Source organism: Anopheles moucheti, chromosome X (genome assembly GCF_943734755.1).
Source record: "Anopheles moucheti chromosome X, idAnoMoucSN_F20_07, whole genome shotgun sequence".
Taxonomy (NCBI): Eukaryota; Metazoa; Arthropoda; class Insecta; order Diptera; family Culicidae; genus Anopheles; species Anopheles moucheti.
In genome coordinates, this window is record NC_069142.1 from 6,753,614 (window position 1) to 6,760,961 (window position 7,348).

The following is a 7,348-nucleotide window of genomic DNA, read 5'->3' on the forward strand; positions in this document are numbered from 1 at the left end:
CAAAGCGCACTGTTTATAAAGGAATGTTAACTATCGAACGCAACATAAACACAGTGCTTCGTAAACATCTACCGCTTTGTAGCAACGACTGTGTTTATTTTATCGCGACTGCTCACAGGTTTCAAATGATAATCATTGCTTCGAATAAAATCGCAACTTCAAGCAACAATTCCCTTCATTTCGCTCAGCCACAGCGTTTGTTTTGGTAGGCGCCAACATCCACAGAACAAAGTATTCAATGATGGTGAAGGACAAACAATTCATGAGGAATAGTGGCAAATACACCTTGCACAGCTGTTTTTTATGTTAGAAACTGTTGATTTGGTCGAAGCACGTCGAATAATTGATGACAAAGCCGTTTAAGTGTGTTTATACAGCGGAACGTCGTTTATTTTCGGAATGTTCTAACAGGGTGTCTCATAATCTGTCCTACTTGGAACTCCAAAACTAAAATCGCATGTAGTGATGCAATTGCCTTCAGAAATCGAGAATTAGATTTGATTTAAATAATGTGTCACATAGTTGAATTCAAAAGAGGTATATCTCTTATTATTGTCTTTCCAATTATTGGAGACCTGATCAACTCAAATATTAGGTCTCCCAATTTATTAGCTCCACTAGTTATTTAAGGTGCCAGATCTCTCTCTGATAGACTGCCAAATAGCTGGCTTTGACCTTCAAGACAAAGCGGCTCTACATCTAATGCAATTCAAAAAGGCTGGAACTTTAACCAAACAATGAGTCACGAGGCGACTCATAAGTCGAGGCATCTCTAGAACGTACAAGTGTCCGCCGCGCCGTAACACATACGGCTTTTTTTGTTAGCATCTTCACAGTATCGTAACGTATGATGCGAACGAGGGAACATAAGGAGAGCCACAAAAACAACGCCAAAACTTGCCGTCGAGCGTTTGCGTAAAGGTAACTGTCCGTCCGTTGTGCATGAGCGACTCCATCTGGGTATTTCCGATGTTGCACTCCTGCTGAAAGGAATAAATGCAGTCTGTGTTGAATGATTGATTTAATAGCCATATCGATTAGAATGGTCACGCGGTGGTGGTAAGCTCACCCTATATACTAGCCAACCTCCATTCACCTTCACCAGTGATACTGTACGAGAAAACAAAGCGCCTTGACAAGCGTGTTTGCTGTGAGTGAAAGCGTCGGGCGATTGGAGGTGGTAGAAATCGAAACCTTACATACGGACACGCTAGAATAGGCGAGAACAGGAAGGATAATGCAAAAATCATCCCTTCCCAACGCATGCATCGATATATACGTGCTAACAAAAGCGCCCATCTCCATCTTCGTCTGTCTTCTTTAACCGCTTTATAAAGCCAAAGGTGCCGGGATAACGGCGCGTGGGAGTCGGAGGTGCACTGTTGGGAAATCAATAAAATTGATTGATCTGTTTGTCCGGCACTGGCCGACTGAATGGTTTCTTGGTGATTGGTAATGGAGTGAAGAAGCCCGTCAAACCTGGCCAGAAATGCGACACAGAGAAAGGAATGTAGAAATTCAATTGAACGAGTACGGTGACTTAGATTTTATAAGAATGGAATTTAGACCGGTACCGTCCAGGTGCCTCGCCAGCCAGGTGAGTGGCGTTGGACAAAAGTTATGGCGATCGATTGGGGGCTGGGAAGGTAATGTTGAACAGAAAAGCATCTCCTTAGGTTTTGATCGAAATGATTGAATCGTACTATCTCAAAGTGAGTCCTTTACAACTTCAAACAGTGAGAGAGAGAAAAGAGATGGAGAGATAGGCGTCTTGGAACCTTCAAATGGAAGGTATCCAGGAACGCTACTCATCCCCAGTACCTAATATTACTCCACAGGAAACTCATCCTTCCAAGCGCCCCTCGTTAGTGATTTTATTCGATGAATAAACGGACCCCCGAACGGAAGCGAGCAACCAATAGGAGGAACCGAAGATGGTAAATGAGTGACGACATTATAGCAAGATAACGAACACGGCTCAAATATCGAGTTAAACTTCTTCCGACACGGTGTCGGATACACTCACTGAGTATACACCCCCGGTGTCTTCGCAGGTGCTTACCAATTCAGCAAAGAAAAGCTCCCTAACCCTGTGTTAATATCTTCACCCAACAAACCTTAACCTGGACGTGATTCTACCACTTATTCAAATAGAGTAGCCACTTGGCCACACACGTGGCAACAACAAACAGGGAATATCTCACAGCGTAAAGGAAAGAGTTCCCACCGGGGGACCATTTTGTGAGGTAGAAACAGAAAATACATACACACACAAGGTGGCAAAAATGGCCATCACCACAAAGGAAAACCTCCTACCCCTACACCCAACCACCCACCCACAAAAAAAACAATAATAATAATGTAAAACAGGTGCTCAGTAGCAACAAGTTGGCAATTTGTACTTTTCATTCATTCCCGAAAGGAACGAGACTTGTTCTGCGTGAACTATCCGGACGTAGAGTGTGTGAGCGGGAGGGAAGCTACGTTACGGGAAAAAGGGAAAATGGTTCACACATACACATACACACACACACACAAGTATGCACCTGCACGGCGCACCTACGCGACCGTGTGTTTGCACGTGCGCGTTTCGCACCAAAACAAACCTCCGAATGTATGAGTCACTCACCGGGCACTCACGGTGCGGTGGCACTCTAACGTCCGTGTGTGTGGACAATGTCCACTGCAAGGGGGTGGGAGCTATTTCGTTCGCACAAGCGCTTTCGGGGTTGTGGGTTTCCTTCCCGCGGGCCGTTGAATTGTTGGCGAGGGTCACACCGTCAATCGTGGCCGCACGGGATGATGTCACTGCCGGGAACTGCCGTCGCACCAGCCGTCAACCGTGATCGATCCCGGGGCGGACACGGAGTTTCTTGGAACGCATCGCTTGGAACGTCAAGCTAGCCGTACCTTTAACCCCTTTCCGCAGCCGGCAGGGTTGTTGTGCAGAGTGCCGAAGAAGCAGAGGGGTTGTTGGGCAGCGATGGAGGCCCCGATTACCGTAGGCAGAAACGGCAGAAATTCTGGAGCACCGGAATGCGGGCGCTTCTTTGAGAATTCCGCTTTCTGTTGTGCCTGTTCCTTGTTTTGTGTTTTCCCCCCTCGGGGCTCTTTTGCGCGGGAAGCGGGTTTATTTTCCCGGGCGATGAACGGGGCAGATGGGGCGGCAGGATGAGCGTCGTTTCGCGTTTGCTTTCGTGCTTTCGGGTGAAGCTTGCTCCTAATGTCGGTATTGTTAATTGTTTTCTTATACGTTTCATGATCGGCATGAAATATTTTATCAGCCCGGTCGACCCTTTTTTTTCCCGCGCCTTGTTTACGCCACCGGGCTACGGTCGGCGGTTCTAAAAGGAAACGGCATCACCTTACCTTACCGGCACAACCGAAGGGGAACGGAATGGAAGGAATGTTTGAATAGGAGCATGCACCAGCAACGGAGAAGCGGGAGGACAGCGTTTGGCAGGAAGCGTGCAATGGAGCGTGCAAATGAAGGTGAATATTTCGGTTTTTCTCAACCGTTTTGTGCAACCATTGTGCTAAAAGCGAAGGGCGAGCAAGGGCGGACAACAGCGGTGCCCGTGGCCGCCGTCATGAGAAACAAAAAGGGGGGCTGGAGCGATACAGAACCAAGGCAAATAAATACAACCGGCCGGATACAGCGGAGTGGTAGGCAATACTGTTACTTGGGCAAACTGTCAATGTCTGGGCAGTGATGGTTTACGACTGGTGTTGCGCTCTACCTGTTCCGTCAATTTAGCTTCTCAGCTCGTTCCCTTCCCCCGTCCAAGCTAATGCGGAACTCCACCAATGCAAGCGACATTCGCATGGCGGAATCGCTACTCCACTGGCGGCGCTATTTCTGAGGCTCTAAATCTGCGCCTAATTTTGTCAATCTCTTTGCATGAGATTTATTGGAGCAGTTTTTGAGCAACATTGAAGAAGATTTCGGCACCGGTGACGGTCGTGTTACAACCTCGAATGATAGTCGATCGAAGTCTGCACGCAGGGCAAACATCGGGAGTTTACGACGAGTCAAATATCAGCAAGTGAGTTACCGCCGCCGCTCGCCCCGACCGCGAACGCACCTTCAAGACCATCCTAACATGGGAAGGAATCCATCTCCCCCGCACCCTAAACACCCGCCCGTTGCCGCTGTCAAAACTTCCGCATCTTCAACGAACGCGGCAACGGTACGCTTGCCGGGGTTGTCCCACACTCCGACCGAAGATGATGGTTCCATCTAGGGATCTTTAACCATAGCATACTGCAGGAATTGATGATCCAAGAAGAGGAGTAGCGAGGAGGGGGGGGGGGGGTTGGAAGAAAGATGGTAAAGAACCCTTCTCTCCTTGGGAAGCGGGGTGTAGCGGAGCAACGTAGCGAGTCGCATACTGTAGGTAAGAAAATATTTTCGGTATTTTAACAAAGAAATATCAAAAGCAAGAGCAACAACAGTAACCTCCTGGGGGGACTCCCCAACCGTAATGGTACGGGGACGGTTTCGCCCGCTTCAGAGTTCTTTGGCTTTTGTGCTGCGCGGCAACCGACAGTACTGGGGCCGGCACGCGGGATAGTGGGAAGGCGTGGATCCGGACCGGGGTTGGATTGGAATGGAATGTTTGGGAAGCGAGTTTGTTAGTGCGAGCAAGGGAACTCGCGGGTGCGGAACGGACTGCGGACTTCGAATTAAAATATACGTGCAATCTTATATCATTTATTTAATTTTATCCTCACATTTCGTGCACCGCCACTCCGCCGCCCCGCCACTGCCGTCTCCCAGACGGCATTCCTCCCCCCAGGGCCACGGTACGCCCGTGGTTGTGCTGTTGCTGTGGCCGTGATGCTATCTGCCGGCTCCCCATCTGCTGCTCCCTGGGAGCGTCAATTCTTTTGGGCTCGTTGCTCGTTACAGGAATGCCACGGGTTGTTACATTTTCTTGCCAGACATTCTCGAACCATTCCCCACCTGTTTCCCCCTTTCCCTCTCCCCCCATCTCCACCTTATTGGTTCCACACCGCACAGCAGAGTGACGCGAGGTTTCACGTAGAAATCTTCCCGTTCAACATTCTCGGTGTAAAGTCTCAGTCAAGGATCCCGCACTCTTGCTGCTCGCTGCCCACCCCTGTGGAGGAGCTGTACAATCAATAAAATCAACCAGATAGAGGAGCAAACAAAAAAATCTTGGAAGCGCAACAAGATCAAAAGCCGCATCAGCGTTTTGCAAAAGGTACCGACAGAACCTAACCGCGAAGATCCGCTACAAAACGGTTCGAGCTGCAGGAATTCTTCAACGGGTATTCGAGTGTGCGCACATTTCTGGTGGTATCTCGCACCGGACAGGATACCCGATCGGTATTCGGCACGGATCAGACGCGATCGAAACCCGGTTCGAGCCATCAGCGGCCTCTCCATCGACCAGCCGCTGGATGCAATAGGCTCGGTACAACCCCACCAGAACTCGCACTCGCACGGCGAGATCGGGTTTTTGCTCCGCCTTCACAGTGGGCTGCTCCATCAACGAAGCCCATCCCCATTTCGGCTCCACAGAAACGGTACCGCGCCGTCTCGCTTGTCGCGATTGTCCGTTTCACCGGACCGGGCGACACAATTTAAGGACACCGGACGGTGTTTCCACCTGTTCATCGGTCACTCACGCTCGCCGCGGCGTTTCGTGTCACTCACCGGTGTGCAGGCTCCATCGGGTGCGCGCGCATTCACTCCCCCGAGTCAGAGCGAGAACGCTGCTGCGTTGTGTTGCAACACTTTTGCAACCCGTGAGTGGTGAGTGGAGCTCTTTTTCATTTACTAAGTGATGGGCATTAGCATGTGCTGATGTCCTGGCGGTCAATTTGGTTGGAGATCCTCGCCAGGATGCTCCGCTTGGTCTTATTACAACCTATCAAGAATTCATTAAAGGAAGCACACGGAATCATCTATTCTATCGACGTTCTTTTTCAAAAGTCTACTTACAACTCCACCTCCTTCCCTCGCCTTCCTGACACCCTCATCCCTCTTCCCCCTCTAACTCATCACTCATTCCAATTGAATATGATGAATTTTGATGCCGTCTGTGCAGCTGAAGTGCACCGTGCCGGAAGCGCTGGCTGGTAGCTGCATTTGCCAGAAATGGGCAAACAGTTGCGCGATGGCATGTACACCGTTCTGCACCTGTGCACATGCTTCCCCAACAACCCCCCCACCATCCGCACCCCACAGCCGGAGATGGCAAGATGGACGACGTCACTGGCGACGACTTCGGACGTGGTTTCTGCTATTGCGGTACACCCTATCACGCCGCACATAATTAACATTGTTTTATCTAGCAGGGCCGTAGCCGTCCGACTGAGCGCATCACCAATTAGCGCATTTTGTAGAAACGTAACATACGCCGCCTCCCTCCTACCGACTCTTTGAGCCTGAATGCGGCGGCGAGGCGGCCATCTTTCCAAACGTACGCAAAGGCCGCGACCAGGGTCTCTGTACGCAGCGCGGATTCTCGCGTACAGACATTCCTGCCCACCTCGGATCGGTGCCGCTGCCAATCCGGGACGGGAATGGACGGGCCAACTATGCCGTTGGGGAGCGTCCTTCAGCTTCAGGCAATGGGTGAGATTTTCAGCGTGGCTGCGTGTAGACACCGGACAGCGAGAACATTAGCTGTGCTTCGTGATACTTGTTTTTTTTGTGTTTGCGCCATGCTTTAATGCACTTTCATAAAGCTTATTTAGGTGATCGTTCGTTATAAGAGGGATACGTCAAATACTCCCTGTTGGTTTTAGAGTGAGCTGAAGCTATTTTATGCACAAGTTTAGCTGCATTTGATTTTAACTTTAAAACGTCATTTGAAACCGTGACAATACTATAATGCACTGAGTATCCAATGACAGCTGTCACTTTTGACAGCACATACATATGACGTTTCTAAGCTGTCACTAGACTATTTGTTGTTGTTTTATTCAAAAAAGTCTTCAATAACAGAATGTTTTAAAGACATTTTCAAAGCAGAAATTATGTTACGAAATAAAAAAAGGAATAAAATGCAGGGAAAGTTAAATTTAATACGGAAGTGCGGAAATAAAAATCGGCAGAAAACAACCACAGGTGATGGCGATAAAGGACAACAAGATAGGAGATTCGTGGCCACCGAGGTCCAGAGCAGTAGGAATCGTTTCTCTTTCTTTGTTTTCTGCACATTCTTCCTTCCTTTTTCGTCTTTTAGCTTTCCCCATGCCGCTTCCTGCCCTCTAACATTATGGTCCTGTGTTGGTCTGAAAAAGGAACTTCACCATTTTCGACACAGTCCAGGTTTCACTGTCGGTCGAGAATCGAGCCTGAAACTATGCAAGA